The sequence below is a fragment of the Triticum aestivum genome, chromosome 6B (genome assembly GCF_018294505.1).
Source record: "Triticum aestivum cultivar Chinese Spring chromosome 6B, IWGSC CS RefSeq v2.1, whole genome shotgun sequence".
In the NCBI taxonomy this organism is placed as follows: Eukaryota; Viridiplantae; Streptophyta; class Magnoliopsida; order Poales; family Poaceae; genus Triticum; species Triticum aestivum.
This window is the reverse complement of record NC_057810.1, coordinates 538,134,195-538,152,733: the sequence shown is the minus strand read 5'-3', so window position 1 is coordinate 538,152,733 and position 18,539 is coordinate 538,134,195.

Below are 18,539 nucleotides of genomic sequence, written 5' to 3'. Positions count from 1 at the left end.
TTCGTAAGATAGCCACCATATCATGCTTAGTCGCTGCTGCAACCGCACCACTTATCCATCCCATACCTATTACGCCTTGCTAGTCTTGATACCCATGGTAATGGGATTGCTAAGTCCTAGTGGCTCACAGATTACTACAACAACAGTTGCAGGTACAGGTAATGCGATGATCATGACGTGAGAGCGATGCTTGCTTGTTTTGAGTTCTTCTTCTGCTTCGTCGTTCACGGGATATGTTGGGGATATAATTATTAGGTATGACCCACCTAGGAGGGGCCGGGTTATACCTATGAGGAATTTCGAAGCCCAGGACAAAGCTTCAAGATGGTGGTTCAATTAAAGGCCCATAGCCCAAAGGCGACTTAAGGCCCGTAGAGATAAACCACCATATGTACATGACTTGTATTGTAAGGCAAGAATAGTTAGAGACAGAGTCGGACACTGTTTATGAGCCGACCAGGACTCTATGAGCCGCGGGGTGTCGACATCTGTATATAAAGGGATGACCCGACGGCGGTTCAAGGCAAGTAACATCAGATCGAGATCTAGGTCAGGCGATTCCGCTCCCTGGTAATCGAGACATAAGCAATCTCACTCAAAACTGGATCGTAGGCTTTTACCTTCACCGTGAGGGGCCGAACCAGTATAAACCCTATGTTCTTTGTCCCGATTAACCCCTTTAAGCTTCCCAGTTGCGATGGCTCCACGACTAAGTCCTTTCACTAGGACATCTGACATGACAATTCCACGACAGTTGGCGCCCGCCGTGGGGCCAACGCACGGTGGATTTGAGTTCTTGAAGGGCAGCTTCGAAGGGCTCAATGGATACGCTGTGGGCGGGATGACCAAGAGTCGTCGCGGCAAGCTCTACATCGACGATGTAGGATGGGGCCCCGACGCCGGCTCAATTGAGTACAGGTACCGGGTCCCCTTCGGCGGAATCCACGTCTTCATCGGCAAGATCGGTGAGCCGAGCCCTAAGCCGGACATCTGCACTGACCTCGTCGAGATGGCTCAGCATGCGAGACCTGACCGGGCTCAGCCTGCCATGAAGCGTGCCTTCATGGGATGCATCCACGGAGAGGAACTTTCTGAAGGATCTGTGTCTGCCGGAGAGACGGCCATCTACTCTGACGGTGAGTCATCCACAGGTGAGACGGATTTGTTGTATCAATTGCAAGACGGCGGGCTTGGGGGTTGTTCCGATGGTAGTAGTATTCTGGATCTCCTTGAACAGCCGAGCAGAGTTGGATCTTCATGGCTGGCACGCAACCCATTCAAAACTCTACAACTGCGGCAGCGATAACCTCCGGGTCAGCGGCAACCAGGGCAGGAGGCCCTGTGCGTCCGCCGGCCAGGTGCTGATGGATCTCATGGATAAGATGACAGCTCTGTTAACCGTCGTGGTCAACCCGGCGGATCAAGCTTAACATTATGCGGAACTGGCGCAGTTAAAACAAGATATAGTGCAAGCTAAGGAAGACCTGGCGGCGGAAGATGTTTCAGCGGCTGTTTCAAGGAACGCTCGGCGCCGTGACCAGCCATGCGGGCATGACCCGGCATGTGATGGAGCTCTTAACTTGTTTGATTAGGATAGAGTACGTCAAGAGACTGAGCGGGCGGCTTAGCAGGAGGCTGAGCAGGCGGCTCAGCGGGCGGCTTACCAGTATTTTTTGGTTTATCTGACGACTTCTATTAAGGAAGGCATGACCACTAGGACCGAAGGTGTCCTGTGTTTGGTGCCGGCTCTGCGTAACGAGCGTTTGCCCAAGTATTTCAAGTGGCCTCGAAAGGTGCCTAATTACACGGCCGACCTACAGTCGGGGGCATGGATTGAAAGCTATGAGATGGCTATGGAACTATGATGAGCCGCAAGTATATGAGATAGTTGTAGCCTCTTTCGATAAGTAAGAGTGTCGAACCCAATGAGGAGCTAAAGGTAGAACAAATACTCTCTCAAGTCCTATCGGCCACTGATACGACTCTACGCACGCTTGACGTTCGCTTTACCTAGAACAAGTATGAAACTAGAAGTACTTTGTAGGCGTTGTTGGATAGGTTAGCAAGATAATAAAGAGCACATAAACATAAACTAGGGGCTGTTTAGATAAAGAAGCAATAAAGTAAATATAGCGAGTGTGGAAAAGTGGTGGTAGGAGTTGTGGAATTGTCCCTAAGCAATTGACTATGTTACTAGACCGGTAATCACTATTGCAATTCTATTTGAGGGAGAGGCATAAGCTAACATACTTTATCTACTTGGATCATATGCACTTATGATTGGAACTCTAGCAAGCATCCGCAACTACTAAAGATTCATTAAGGTAAAACCCAAGCATAGCATTAAAGTATTAAGTCCCCTTTATCCCATACGCAAACAACCTACTTACTCGGGTCTGTGCTTCTGTCACTCACGCCACCCACCATAAGCAAATCATAAACATATTGCAAACCCTAAAGCAGGAATACCTCATGCTTGCGCGACATGGAGGGCACAATAGGACAACACCAATAGTAAAATATGCAATTCAAACCAATCATAGCAATTCATCAATCACCGATAGCATAACGAAAATCTACTCAGACATCATAGGATGGCAACACATCATTGGAAAATAATATGAAGCATAAAGCACCATGTTCAAGTACAGGGTACAGCGGGTTGCGGGAGAGTGGACCGCTGGATATAGAAGGGGGAAGGTGATGGAGATGTTGGTGAAGATGACGGTGGTGTTGGTGAAGATCGCGGTGATGACAATGGCCCCCGGCGGCGTTCCGGCGCCATCGAAAGCAAGGGGGAGAGAGCCCCCCTTCTTCTTCTTCTTCCTTGACCTTCTCCCTAGATGGGAGAAGGGTTTCCCCTCTGGTCCTTGGCTCCCATGGCTTGGGAGGGGTGAGAGCCCCTCCGAGATTGGATCTATCTCTCTGTTTCTGCGTTCCCTGATTCTACCCCTTCACCGTTTCCTTTATATCTGGAGATCCGTAACTCCGATTGGGGTGAATCTGTCGCCCAGATCTTTCTCATAAAATTAGCTTTCTTGCGCCAAAAGAAGAGCATCAACCGCCTTACGGGTGGACCACGAGGGTCAGGGGCACGCCTGGGGGTGTAGGGTGCGCCCCCCTACCTCGTGACCACCTCGGACACCGTCTCGCGTTGATTTACTTCCCAAAAATCATAAATATTCCAAAAGAAGTCTTCGTCCATTTTTATCCCGTTTGGACTCTGTTTGATATTGGTTTTCTGCGAAACAAAAAACATGCAACAGACAGGAACTGGCACTGGGCACTGGATCAATATGTTAGTCCCAAAAATAGTATAAAAAGTTGCCAAAAGTATATGAAAGTTGAATAATATTGGCATGGAACAATCAAAAATTATAGATACGACGGAGACGTCTCAAACTACTAGAAGTCAGTGATGCTACGATGTCCAAGTACTTCACCATGATATTGGATGGGACTGCCCGTACCTCGTTGAAGGGGATGCCGCCTAATTCCATCTGTTCGTGGGCAGAGTTAAAAGCACGGTTCATTCAGAACTTCAAAGATACATGCAAGGAGCCCATGTCAATTGTGGATTTGACTAATTGCAAGCAAGATGAGGGTGAGTCCACGGCCCATTGGGTGCGCCGGGTCGAAGCCATAATACATTCGTCTGATAAGATGGATGCCGGCTCTGCAGTCTTAATTTTGGAGAAAAGTTGCCGTTTTGTGCCTCTGAAGATGAAGCTGGGGCGGCTCAAGCGTGGTTGTAATGACATGGGCCAGCTGATGGCGGCTCTGGTCAAACACGCCAATTCTGATATTACCAAGGATCCCGAGTCTAATGATGAGAAGATAGGGAAGGGAAAGAAGAACGGCAATGCAAAGGGTCCTCAGCATAACCTGGCAAACCAAGGAGGTAATAATAAACGTAAGGCTGATGGTAGCTTGGAGTTTGTGGCTAACACCAATGCGCAGGGCAACAATCAATGACGTAAGGGGAGACCACCTCCTCGGTCTGTCGTGTCAAGCCCCACACTTGAGCAGTTACTGAATGAGCCCTGTCCAAGGCACGACCCTCCATAGAAGTCGGCCACTCACCTATGGAAGGACTGTACGATCATGAAGGCTTTCAATAATTCCAACATGTTCGATGGAAATCATGGGCAGGGCGGCGGCTTAGGTGGCGGCGGCTTTCATGGCCCGGGTGCCGGTTCAAATTCCAATTTTCAAAACTCTCAGGGTAATCAAGGTGGTTATAATCAGCAATCTAGCCACGGAGGTCAGCAGCATCAGCAGGGTGGATATCATAGTAATCCAAAGCAGCTGAATAGTGGACAATATCATGTGTTTACCACCAGTTTGTGCAAACGGGACCAGAAGCTTCATAAAAAGGGTTGTGAACGCTGTTGAGCCGACAGTTCCTCGTTATTTGAGATGGTCTGAGCAGCCTATTCTAGGAAGTAGGAAGATCACCCTCCCCGGGTTGACAATTCGGGTCACTTGGCTGGTGGTGGCACCTCAGGTTGGTGAATACAAGTTCACTAAGGTGCTCATGGACGGAGGCAGTATCATCAATATCCTCTATTATGAGACTTTTCATTGCATGGGATTGACTGATAAAAACCTTAAGACTCCCAACACTGTTTTCCATGGAGTGGTCCCTGGTAAGTCAGCATACCCGGTGGGTAAGATGTTGGAAATATGCCCTAGAGGCAATAATAAATTAGTTATTATTATATTTCCTTGTTCATGATAATCGTTTATTATCCATGCTATAATTGTATTGATAGGAAACTCAGATACATGTGTGGATACATAGACAACACCATGTCCCTAGTAAGCCTTTGATTGACTAGCTCGTTGATCAATAGATGGTTACGGTTTCCTGACCATGGACATTGGATGTCATTGATAACGGGATCACATCATTAGGAGAATGATGTGATGGACAAGACCCAATCCTAAGCCTAGCACAAGGATCGTGTAGTTCGTATGCTAAAGCTTTTCTAATGTCAAGTATCATTTCCTTAGACCATGAGATGGTGCAACTCCCGGATACCGTAGGAATGCTTTGGGTGTACCAAACGTCACAACGTAACTGGGTGGCTATAAAGGTGCACTACAGGTATCTCCGAAAGTGTTTGTTGGGTTGGCACGAATCGAGACTGGGATTTGTCACTCCGTGTGACGGAGAGGTATCTCTGGGCCCACTCGGTAGGACATCATCATAATGTGCACAATGTGATCAAAGAGTTGATCGCGGGATGATGTGTTACGGAACGAGTAAAGAGACTTGCCGGTAACGAGATTGAACAAGGTATCGGCATACCGACGATCGAATCTCGGGCAAGTATAATACCGCTAGACAAAGGGAATTGTATACGGGATCGATTGAGTCCTTGACATCGTGGTTCATCCGATGAGATCATCGTGGAACATGTGGGAGCCAACATGGGTATCCAGATCCCGCTGTTGGTTATTGACCGGAGAACGTCTTGGTCATGTCTACATGTCTCCCGAACCCGTAGGGTCTACACACTTATGGTTCGATGACGCTAGGGTTATAAAGGAAGTTTGTATGTGGTTACCGAATGGTGTTTGGAGTGCCGGATGAGATCCCGGACATCACGAGGAGTTCCGGAATGGTCCGGAGGTAAAGATTTATGTATGGAAAGTTGTTGTTCGGGTTCCGGAAAAAGTTCAGGTTTTTTTGGTATTGTACCAGGAAGCTTCCAGAAGGTTCCGGAGGATTCCAGAGGGTTCCGGAGGTCCGGAAATTGTTCCACCACGTCCAATACAGTAGCATGGGCTGTAGGGGGCGCCCTAGCCTTAATGGGCTAGGGGCACCAGCCCCCCCAAGGCCCATGCACATGGGAAGGGGAAAACCCTAAGTGGGAGGGCCTCCACTTGACTTGGGAGGCACTCCTCCCCCCCTTGGCCGCCGCCCCCTCCTCAGATTGGATCTGAGGGGGCCGGCCCCCCTCTCCCTTGCCCCTATATATATGTGGGGGGTGGGAGGGCAGCCGCACCACATGTTCTGGCGCAGCCCTCCCCCTCTCCCAAGTACGTCTCCTCTCCCGCGGTGCTTGGCGAAGCCCTACTGGATCACCACGCTCCTCCATCACCACCACGCCATTGTGCTGCTGCTGGATGGAGTCTTCCTCAACCTCTCCCTCTCTCCTTGCTGGATCAAGGCGTGGGAGACGTCACCGGGCTGTACGTGTGTTGAACGCGGAGGTGCCGTCCGTTCGGCACTAGGATCTCCGGTGATTTGGATCACGACGAGTACGACTCCTTCAACCCCGTTCTCTTGAACGCTTCCGCTTAGCGATCTACAAGGGTATGTAGATGCACTCTCCTTCCCCTCGTTGCTGGTTTCTCCTTAGATAGATCTTGGTGACACGTAGGAAAATTTTGAATTTCTGCTACGTTCCCCAACATAATATTGAACTGGAAGTGGCCTTTGGAGATGAGCATGACCCTAGGGCTGAGAAGTTAACTTTTGAGGTGGTCAAAATCAAGAGCCCGTATCATGCCCTGTTTGGACGGCCGTCTTATGCCAAGTTCATGGCACGACCGTGTTATGTTTATTTGCAGCTCAAGATGCCGGGTCATAAGGGCACCATCACAGTGCATGGGAATCGGAAGGTAGCCTTGGAATGTGAGGAAGGCGATGTTGCCTACGCTGAATTTGTTTGTGCAACAGAGGAGTTGAAGTTCTACAAGGACAATGTTGACCCGGCAGACGTCTTTGAAGAAGCCAACCACATAGCATGAGTCGGTAATGAAGTTTAAGTCGGCCGATGACACTAAGCTTGTTGATTTTGTTCCAAGCGACTCATCTAAGCAGTTCAGTATCAGTGCCAATCTGGATCCCAAATAGGAAAGCGTGCTCATCGAGTTCATCTGTGAGCACCGAGACATCTTTGCATGGAAACCTTCTGACATGTCGGGTGTACTGAGAGACTCACTGAGCACACTCTCAATATTGATCCAAAATTTAAGACTATCAAGCAGTTTCTTCGGAGGTTCAATGAAGAGAGGCGTAAGGCCATTGGTGAGGAAGTGGCCTGGCTCTTGGCGGCCGGATTCATTATTGAAGTTTCCCATCCAGAGTGGTTGGCTAACCCGATGCTGGTGCTTAAGAAGAACGGAACCTGGCGTATGTGTATGGACTACACGGACTTAAACAAGGCTTGTCCAACTAACCCCTTTGCTCTCCCACGTATTGATCAGATCATTGATTCTATGGCGGGTTGTGAGTGTTTGAGCTTTTTGGATGCTTATTCTGGTTATCATCAGATCAAGATGGCAATTAAGGACCAGGATAAGACGATGTTCATTACTCCGTTTGGAGCCTTCTGCTATGTGTCTATGCCTTTTGGGCTTAAGAGTGCCCAGGCGGCTTACCAGCGATGTGTGCAGAACTGTCTTCATAATCAGATTGGGCGCAATGTTCATGCTTATGTGGACGACATTGTGGTGAAGTCCAGAGAGAAGGAGACCTTGATAGATGATCTGAAGGAGACCTTTGATAACCTCTGGGTCTACCAGATGATGCTTAACCCGGCCAAGTGTGTTTTTGGTGTGCCTGCAAGCAAGCTTTTGGGTTTTCTAGTTTCTAATAGAGGCATTGAGGCTAACCCGGAGAAGATCAAGGCAATCACTTCTTTGGCTAAACCGGCGTGTGTCAATGATGTTCAGCATCTGGCGGGTCATATTGCTGCTTTAAGCCGGTTCATAAGCCAGTTAGGTGAGAAGGCCATACCGCTATATCAGATGATGAAAAAGACAGACGACTTCATCTGGAGTGATGCTACTAATGCTGCCTTTGAAGATTTGAAGAGACAGCTAGCTGAGCCACCGGTCCTTGCTGCTCCCATTAATAAGGAGACATTATTGTTATATGTGGCTGCTAATACACGTGCTGTCAGTGTGGCCATGGTGGTGGAGCGCAAGGAGGCTGGCAAGGAACATCCGGTTCAATGGTCGGTTTACTACATCAGTGAGGTACTTATTGAGTCCAAGCAACGGTATCCACATTGGAGAAGCTCGTTTCTGGGGTGTTTATGGCAAGCCGGAAGCTTAAGCAATATTTTCTGGGTCATCCCATCACTGTGGTCAGTTCTGCTCCTTTAGGAGATATCATCCCAAACAGAGAGGCCATAGGGTGAGTCACCAAGTGGGCCATTGAACTTGGCCTCATGGCTTAAAGTATGTGCCACGCACTGCTATCAAATCTCAAGCACTGATTGATTTTATCAACGATTGGACAGAGTTGCAGATGCCTGAAGAGAAGCCAGACAACACATATTGGACTATTCACTTTGATGGGTCCAGGAAATTGGAGGGCTCGGGGGCTGGAGTTGTTTTAGCTTCCCCTTGAGGTGACAAATTTGTTATGTGATACGGTTGATGTTTCCATGTACTAACAATGCAGCTGAGTATGAGGCCTTGCTCCATGGTCTTTGGATGGCTAAGGAGATGAGCTTAAGCCGGGTAAGATGCTTTGGCGACTCAGATTTGGTGGCTCGACAAGTATCAGGCAAGTGGGATTCCAAGGATCCTCTCATGGCGGCTTATTGCTGTGAAGTTGATGCCATTGCTGGACATTTCAAGGGTTACCAAGTGGAACACATTAACCACAGAAAGAACGAGGCGGCTGATGCCTTAAGCCGGCTGGGGTCTCAGCTTAAGCCGATGCTGCCTAATACTTTCTTGGATATTCTGCATAACCCTTCTGTCAAATTGCCTACAGAGGAAGACTTGGCTGTTCCTGACCTGGAAGCATAGTTGGTGGTGGCTCTTCACATCACCCAGATTGGACAGTGCCATACTTGGCTTATATGACCGGCAGCGAGTTGCCTGAGGATGAAACCTTGGCCAGGCAGATAACCCGACAATCTAAGTCAATGACAATTGCCACTGGTGAGTTGCATCATCGTTGTGTCACTGGTGCGTTTAAGCGTTGTGTTTCTCCTGAGGAAGGTCAACAAAATTCTTCGTGAGATTCATGAAAGAGATTGTGGCCATCATGCTGGGTCAAAGTGTAACATCCCAAAATTCTAAATTTTGGAATGTTATATTATATAGATAGTTTTGATTGCTTGTGTGATGTGCTGTGTGAAGTTGAGTGAATTTTGAAACTTTTTGAAAGTTAAATAAGAGGGAATAAAAGGACTTTCCCAAACTTTCATTTTTGCATTTATGATCTCCATGGATTCAAATTCTTTTCATCACAAAACTCTAGAGAGAAGATGACATGACTTTTTCCATTTAAATAAATGAAAAGGGTTTTGAAAAAGATTTGAATTCCATTTGGAACTTTTTTTAAATCAGAGACTTTAAGCAACTCAATGATTTTCATGAGAGAAGATAAAATGACTTCTTCAAAACATATGAAATATGAGTTGGGAGTTTAAAAGAAATCCAATTTGAAGTCCCTTTGAAAATTATTTTCAATTTGGACTTATTTGGGTTTTATTCAAATTATTTTTCTCCAAAAATAAAATATATGGAACTTAGGGTAAAATGATTCCCTACAATAGAAAATTGGAGAAAAAATTAATTTGAAATTATTTTCGTATTTTTAAAATGATTTTTATTTGATTTTATTAGAGCAGTAGCATTGTTTGATTTATTTGATTTTTTGTAGATTTTAATTGACGCCAGAAAAATGTTCAAGTCGTAGAAAATCTTTTTAATTTTTTTTGATATATTATATGCCTATAGTATATTTTCATTTTATTGGTTTATTTTATTTTTAGTTGCCTGTAAAAATAATGTTTTAAAAAATCTTCCTCGGACCGACCGGGCCGGCCCAGCCGACCCACGCCGCTCGCCGCTCGTCCCCGAGCTCCCGCTCGGGAGTGCGCCGCCCGTATGCCGCCGTTGTCGACGTGCCCGAGGCGGACACGCCTCCCCACGCCCCCTCGCGCACGCCAAGCCACCACCTCACCTCCCCTTATAAGCCCGGCCACCCCATCCCTGTCTCCACTCTCCTCTCTCGCCGCCACCCACGCATCTTGCCGCCACCGGCCGCCGCACATCTGCTCGCCATCGCCGCACTTCTGCACGCTCCGCTCGCCGCCACAGCTAGCTGCGCGCCGCGCTGCACGCCGGAGCCGCCCACGCCTTGCCCCGCCATTGAGAACGAAGCCGCCACCGTTGTTCGTCTCGCCGCCGCCGTCGCCGGAGAACCGCCACCGCCGTAAACCCTAACACCGATCTGCCACCAGTTTTAACGAAAAAACCGCCTCCGACCGAACCGATCCAGATCGGTTTATTTTAAATAAACCGCTACGTTTTTTTTAGTGAACGTTATCTATTTAGGTAGTCTCAGCGAATATTTTCGTTCGTTAGGTTTTTGTAACGAACATTCATTATTTAGACTTTTCTTTTTCTGTTTATTTATGTCAGGGACCTATCCGTGAATATAATTATTCACATATTAGCCCCTAGTTTTTAAACGACCACAACTTGCAAACCGTTTGTCCAAATCCAATGAAACTAACGCCTACTTTTTTATTATGATCCCCTCTATCCAGATAATCAACTTAAACATGTTTTTGAAAGTTTTAAATTTTGTATTCAAACAGTTTAGTATTTGAACTTCGTTTGATCGTAACTTGAGTTTTATAACTCCGATTTAGTTGATTCTTTTTGCAAATCAAAACTCTTGACCTAAAATTTCTGATAAGTCCAAATCCACTTAATTTTGGTACTGTTAGAAATTGTTTTTTGTTGCAAGAGTTATTTTCTTGGTTTCGAAGTTTTCCGAATTGCTTTCTTCGTCCTTTTCGATCTTTGGAGTGATTGCTTATGTCTGATTACTATTGCTTTCTTACGATAGATTGAACAGAGTGAGACGAATAGAACTATCAGGAGTTGAGCGCAAAGGTTCTTCATCAACAGTACAGGAAAGTTCACACTTTGATCATATCCCTTTCATACCCAGTTTTTATGCATTAGTTTCACACTCAAACATTGCATGGTTAGGAATTGATAACATGTGGGTATTGGGAAGTAGTTGATGAGGTAGGAACCTATTGTCCTTCATTCAAACCTTGGGAGTTATTTCTACGTTATGCTTATACTACTATGCTATGCTCGTAGACGTGGTTTGGTTTGAGTGATTCATGACAGATGTGAGAGTTATTGTTAATGGTTAACTTAAGGTGGCTACTTTAATACACATCTGGGTGGATTGGTTGGGCACCCCGGAGCACCCAGTGGTTTGCCCGGGCACCTGGAGAACCCAGTGCTTGCCCAAGGGAGTCCCGGAGGACCCGTGCGATTACCCTATGGAATGCCACCCAGTCTCAAAGGGATCATAAGATTATTCATGCTAGAAACTTCCGTGTGCGAGAAGGTAGACTAGCAGTTGTAGGGGGTGTAGGTGGTAATGTCTACCCAGAGTAAAGAGTTAATTCTTCTGAAAGACTGTGTCTCGGTCATCCGTTTGTCAAACACCTTGTAGTGTGAGAAATCCAACGGAGGTGATCGAGTCTTGTGGGGAAAGTGCGCAAACCTCTGTAGAGTGTACAAACTAATCATGGTTAGCCGTGTTCCCAGTTATGGACATCTTGAGTATGATCTCATCATGTTACTTAAATAATTTTTTGGGTTGATGATTATTAATTTGGGATTGAGTTGGAGGAACCTTCTCAATTTTTTTCAACAAACTTTGTAGTTAAATAAAATTTGTTCCTTTGATGTAGGGAAAAATTGGCTTTATGCAAAAAAAATAAACTTAGAGCTTTCCACCAGCCAAATATGCATGTAGTGATAGCTATTTATTCATCATTCATCCTTTGGTGTGAATTTTGCCAGTACATTTAATGTACTGACCTATATGGCTGCAATGTCTCATGTTGTAGGACTTCCTACGACGAGTAAGTGATACGTTAGGGTTACGATTTCTACACTCAACTTTGTCGTTGGTGTTGATGGGAATCCACAATCTTGTTGTTACTCCTGCTTTATGGATTGAGGTAATAGTATTTATGTTACTTTATACATGTGATTTACCTCTGTTATAAATCCTAGAGTACTGTGTGTGTCAGCATACCGATCCAGGAATGACACTTAAGCACAGAGACTTCGATCCATTTGGGTCGGGTCGCTACAAGATGGTATCAGAGCACATGTTGACTGTAGGACGTGACCCTAGAGACTGGCAAGCCCCTAGGAAAGATTTTCTCTACTACTTTATTTTCAAAAGGATCTCTTACCTCTCTTCTCTTCTGAGCTTATTCAAATATTCCCTTTTAGTTAGACTATACCCTTCCCCTGTTGACCAGATGAAGATTTCGGCTAATGAGACCACTCCAAGAAGTACAAGATATCGGACAACTAAGACCACTTCCGAATAAAGAGGATTTTACCGCGCATTATAATAATGGAAACTACAACGGTTGAAGACTCTGAAGACTAGGAGAATTTGAAGGTTCTGAAGAATTTCCAGATTAGTATGACCTAGGAAGGCACCCCTTATGGAACTTGGCAGACCGAGGAAGCTGTCAACACCCGAGATCAAGGTGAATCGGAGAAAGGCCAGAACATGGAGCATTAGGACTCAAAGTTTTTGTCAAGAAAACCCTAAGACAGGAGATATCAATTATGGAATGATAGCTCATGGCAAAGACATAGTCATAAACATGGATATCCATGATGCTATCGCTCGCTTATGCTATTGTCACCGTGATGAGTTAAGCATGCATTTTTTCGGAAGGATTGGATGGTAGAAGGCTGATGGAGCATCTGTCAGCAAAGGATGCAGTTTTAACCTTAGCTGGTGCATCACCAGGATCTGGAGTATTACATGAAGAATTTTAGGGGGGCCTTTAAGAAGTCATATTTGACAAGGAGGCAATTCGTGAAGCATTCAGGAACCAGAAATAGAAAGTAGCCAAGCTGGAGGAGGTAAACCTTGAGATACCGGAGATCTGTCAGGAACTGAAGGACAGTAGGACCATGGCTCATGCCAAGGGTGTTGAAACCCAGAAGTTTGGAACGCAACTTCGGAAATATTAAAGGACGTCAAAAGAGACTTCACGTCAACAGAGATGATCTGGCAAAAGAACTTGAGAAGGACAAACACGATAGGAAGAAGCCATCAGAGACATGATCAAGACCTGAAGAGTTTGATGAGTTTGAAGATTTATTGACCATTAGAAGACCAAACCCCTGTTTTATACTTACGTTAGATGCGACGATTGTGAGCTGTCATTTGTTTGATGTTTTTCCGGCAACCACAAATAAAATATGCCTTTTAAAAACTATTGTTTGTATTGTGTGTATCCCTCTCTATCTCTCTTATCTCACCCCAAAACCCTTGGAACCAATAGAGGATGAATGGAGATGAACTCATATTTTCTGGACCAATGAGTCAATTGGAGACGGACCGATGGATTCAGAACATGGAGGATCACATGAAGAATAGCCCTGTAGCCAGAAAGGATATGGCCCAGCATGCTCTACAGTGCTTTGAAATAGGTGCTGCTACTTGGTGGAGGATGTACCAAACCATCAATGGATGGAAAGGAGTAACCACTTGGGAAGAATTTAAGTTAACTCTGCTAAAGTCTCGGCTAGTGTCCCAGAAGATGAAGCCTTTTGGAAATGATATGAAGAAATCTTGTGCATGCAAGCTCTGTGGAGAAATAGGACCCAACCATAAAGAACACAAGGATGAATGCCCTCATTGTGAAGAAAGTCACCCAGCCGAAGAATGCCCAACTAGGAAGATTACTTGTTTCTTGTGTGAAGGGACTACCCACTACCCTGCTCAGTGTCACATTTACCCCATGGTACAAAGAACCATCCAGCAAAAGAAAGAAGCAATGGAAGGAGCCCTCATGGAAATTTTAGAAGAACTGGTGATGAAGGAAGATGTCGAGGACACACACAAAGGAAACAAAATTAAAGCCTGCACCAAGTTATGCTATTCATGTGGAGAAGAAGGACACATCTCCAAAAATTGTTTGAATGGGGATCTAGTAGAATTCCCGACAGAGGAAGTAGAGTATGACCCACAGGAAATAGAAGCCCTGATTGGAATGGAAAAATCCAGGAAGAGAAGTAGATTGGATACCAGGAAGGACCTGAGTCATATCACCTGCTTCAGGTGCAAGGAGTCAGGGCACTACTTCAGCAGTTTCCCAAAAAGGAAGCCGAGGACCCAAGGAGGCTATGCAATCATGAGGAAACCTCGAGACTTGTTATAAGTAATATGTTTCTTCTATAATGAATGATGTCTACTACACAACCTTCTTCTTGTAGATGTTGTTGGGCCTCCAAGTGCAGAGGTTTGTAGGACAGTAGCAAATTTCCCTCAAGTGGATGACCTAAGATTTATAAATCCGTGGGAGGCGTAGGATGAAGATGGTCTCTCTCAAACAACCCTGCAACCAAATAACAAAGAGCCTCTTGTGTCCCCAACACACCGAATACAATGGTAAATTGTATAGGTGCACTGGTTCGGCGAAGATATGGTGATACAAGTGCAGTATGGATGGTAGATATAGGTTTTTGTAATCTGAAAATATAAAAACAACAAGGTAACTAATGATAAAAGTGAGCACAAACGGTATTGCAATGCTTCAAAACAAGACCTAGGGTTCATACTTTCACTAGTGCAAGTTCTCTCAACAATAATAACATAACTGGATCATATAACTATCCCTCAACATGCAACAAAGAGTCACTCCAAAGTCACTAATAGCGGAGAACAAACGAAGAGATTATTGTAGGGTACGAAACCACCTCAAAGTTATCCTTTCTGATCGATCTATTCAAGAGTTCGTAGTAAAATAACATGAAGCTATTCTTTCCGTTCAATCTATCATAGAGTTCGTACTAGAATAACACCTTAAGACACAAATCAACCAAAACCCTAATGTCACCTAGATACTCCAATGTCACCTCAAGTATCCGTGGGCATGATTATACGATATGCATCACACAATCTCATATTCATCTATCCAACCAACACAAAGTACTTTAAAGAGTGCCCCCAAAGTTTCTACCGAAGAGTCAAGACGAAAACGTGTGCCAACCCCTATGCATAAGTTCATTGAACCCGCAAGTTAATCACCAAAACATACATCAAGTAGATCACGTGAATATCCCATTGTCACCACAGATAAGAACGGCAAGACATACATCAAGTGTTCTCAAATCCTTAAAGACTCAATCCGACAAGATAACTTCAAAGGGAAAACTCAATCCATTACAAGAGAGTAGAGTGGGAGAAACATCATAAGATCCAACTATAATAACAAAGCTCGCAATACATCAAGATCGTATCACCTCAAGAACATGAGAGAGAGAGAGAGATCAAACACATAGCTATTGGTACATACCCTCTGCCCTGAGGGCGAACTACTCCCTCCTCGTCATGGAGAGCGCCGAGATGATGAAGATGGCCACCGGTGATGGATTCCCCCTCCGGCAGGGTGCCAAAACGGGCTCCCAAGAGGTTTTTGGTGGCTACAAAGGCTTGTGGCGGTGGAACTCCCGATCTAGGTTATTTTCTGGAGGTTTCAGTATTTATAGGAATTTTTGGCGTAGGTTTCACATCGGGGGGTTTCCGGGCTGTCCACGAGGTAGGGGGTGCGCCCAGTGGGCAACCCGGGACTCTCCTGGCCCAACTCTTTCACTCCAGGGGCTTCTTTTGGTCCACAAAAAATTGTCAAAAATTGGAATGTCAATTGGACTCCGTTTGGTATTACTTTTCTGTAAAACTCAAAAAAAGAAAAAAAAACAGAAACTGGCACTGGCTCTAGGTTAATAGGTTAGTCCCAAAAATGATATAAAAGTGTAGAGTAAAGCCCATAAACATCCAAAATGGGTAATATAATAGCATGGAACAATCAAAAATTATAGATACGTTGGAGACGTATCAATGAAGCAGGGCACTTTGCAAGAAATTGTCCCAAGGAGAAGGAGTCTTTTGCTAAATAGTTGAGTTAGCAACAAAAATGTAGTAGTAGTAGTGGGAGCAATTCTTTTACATTGAGGTGTTGAGTTGAGGCATGTAATGGAAATGCAGGAGATTGTAATAATTTGAGAATAAATAAAGTTGGCATCGTTGGTACTGATTTGGATTTTATGAGTTGTTTCTCTATGAAGAAAGATTTTGACCATTTTCGAGGATATGAGAAATATGGTCTATGGAAAAATTGGAGTATTTTAAGGGTGGTAGTACCCTCTAAGGACCTTTGACCCCTGGAAAAGAAAATGATATTCCATGAAGTGGACTACGGACGAAATAAGTACGAGTTTTATCTCGATATGTGGGATACCCCAAGAGTATGGAGAGATGTAGTACTATTGGGATATGAAGGGGGTATAATGTTGGAAATATGGAGCAATTGTAACTCTATGATGAGTCTGAGTACTCACGTCTTCATTTGGTACAAATAGAAGGAAGGGAGACAGTACAATTGGATGGATTTAAAAATGCTAGGAAATTGGATGTTGGAATAATGACCGGTTGTCCCGAGGATGATTTCAAGGTTTGCACGTGATGAGATGGTCCATAACCCACAGGCCCCGGGACCTACCAAGAATGCAAGCACACTCTTGCTGAAGGAAAACCCCTGGAAGAGGAGATATGACTTTATTAACCGACGAATTTATAGGATTACGCAGAACCTGAGAGTTGTGAAGGAACGGTAGTTGTTTGTTTGGCTTGCAGAATCAATGGATTTATACAAACTTGTTTCGTTGACAAGAGAAATTGTACAATGCTTGTGAGGATGACCGAGTGTTAGAATGCGAGATTCGCTAAACTATATACAAGGTAATGATTTGGGTGAGGGATGGATTGATCACCATACCGACTTCCTCTTATTATTCATCTTGTTATACGGGATGGTAAATCTGAGTGACTTACCTATAGTAGAGCAACGACGATCAAAACCTTGTTTGAACCTTAGAATGGTATGACAGTTTTCCCTATTACAAGGCAGCTGTTGCCAAACATAGGATATACGGTGAGGTTCAACCCAGACCCATTTCTTGCAGGAGAAACCATAAATTTTTGACCACCATGAGATATCGATAGTTGTTTAGTATTGGCGCCATACCCATCAGCCAAGAAGATCCGGTCTCGAAAGAGCCTTATCATGATAAAAGGACAGAAGATTTGAGGAAAAGGTTATGCCACTACCGGAAGAGCCCAGAGAAGGAATATTTTTTCCGACAATTTGAGAAGACCAACACTGGCAACAATAAGGATGGAGTATATGAGTACTGGTGGAACCGTATCAATGCTTCTAAGGGTGGTAGCACCCCAGACCCCCTATGACGATCGATGGATTTTTGAGAAGTCCCCGAACCTAACCTATTTCTTGCTAGCCTCTCCGAATCACGAGGACGAGATTCATTTTAAGGGTGGTAGGTTTGTAACATCCCAAAATTCTAAATTTTGGAATGTTATATTAAATAGATAGTTTTGATTGCTTGTCTGATGTGTTGTGTGAAGTTGAGTGAATTTCGAAACTTTTTGAAAGTTAAATGAGAGGGAATAAAAGGACTTTCCCAAACTTTCATTTTTGCATTTATGATCTCCATGAATTCAAATTCTTTTCATCACAAAACTCTAGAGAGAAGATGACATGACTTCTTCCATTTAAATAAATGAAAAGGGTTTTGAAAAATATTTGAATTCCATTTGGAACTTTTTTTAAAATCAGAGACTTTAAACAACTCAATGATTTTCATGAGAGAAGATAAAATGACTTCTTCAAAACATATGAAATATGAGTTGGGAGTTTAAAAGAAATCCAATTTAAAGTCCCTTTGAAAATTATTTTCAATTTCGACTTATTTGGGTTTTATTCAAATTATTTTTCTCGAAAAATAAAATATATGTAAATTAGGGTAAAATGATTCCCTACAATATATTTGAAATATATTGGAGAAAATATAAATTTGAAATTATTTTGGTATTTTTAAAATGATTTTTATTTGATTTTATTAGAGCAGTAGCACTGTTTGAGTTATTTGAATTTTTCTAGATTTTATTTGACTCTAGAAAAATGTTCAAGTCGTAGAAAATTTTTTTCTCAAAATTTTGATATATTATATGCCTATAGTATATTTTCATTTTATTGGTTTATTTTATTTTTGGTTGTCGGTAAAAATGATGTTTTAAAAAAAATCTTCCTCGGACCGACCGGGCCGGCCCAGCTTGCCAGGCCACGGCCCAGCTGGCTCACGCCGCTCGCCGCTCGTCCTCGAGCACCCGCTCGAGAGTCTGCCACCCGTACACCGCCGCCATCGACGTGCCCGAGGCAAACACGCCTCCCCACGCCCCCTCGCGCACGCCAAGCCACGGCCCCGCCTCCTCTTATAAGCCCAACCACCCCGGCCCTTTCTCCCCTCTCCTCTCTCGCCGCCTCCCACACATCTCGCCGCCGCTGACCGCCGCACTTCTCGCCGCCGACGCACTTCTGCACGCTCCGCTCGCCGCGCAGCTAGCTGCGCGTAGGAGCCGCCCACGCCTTGCCCCGCCACCGAGGATAAAGCCGCCACCGTCGTTCGTC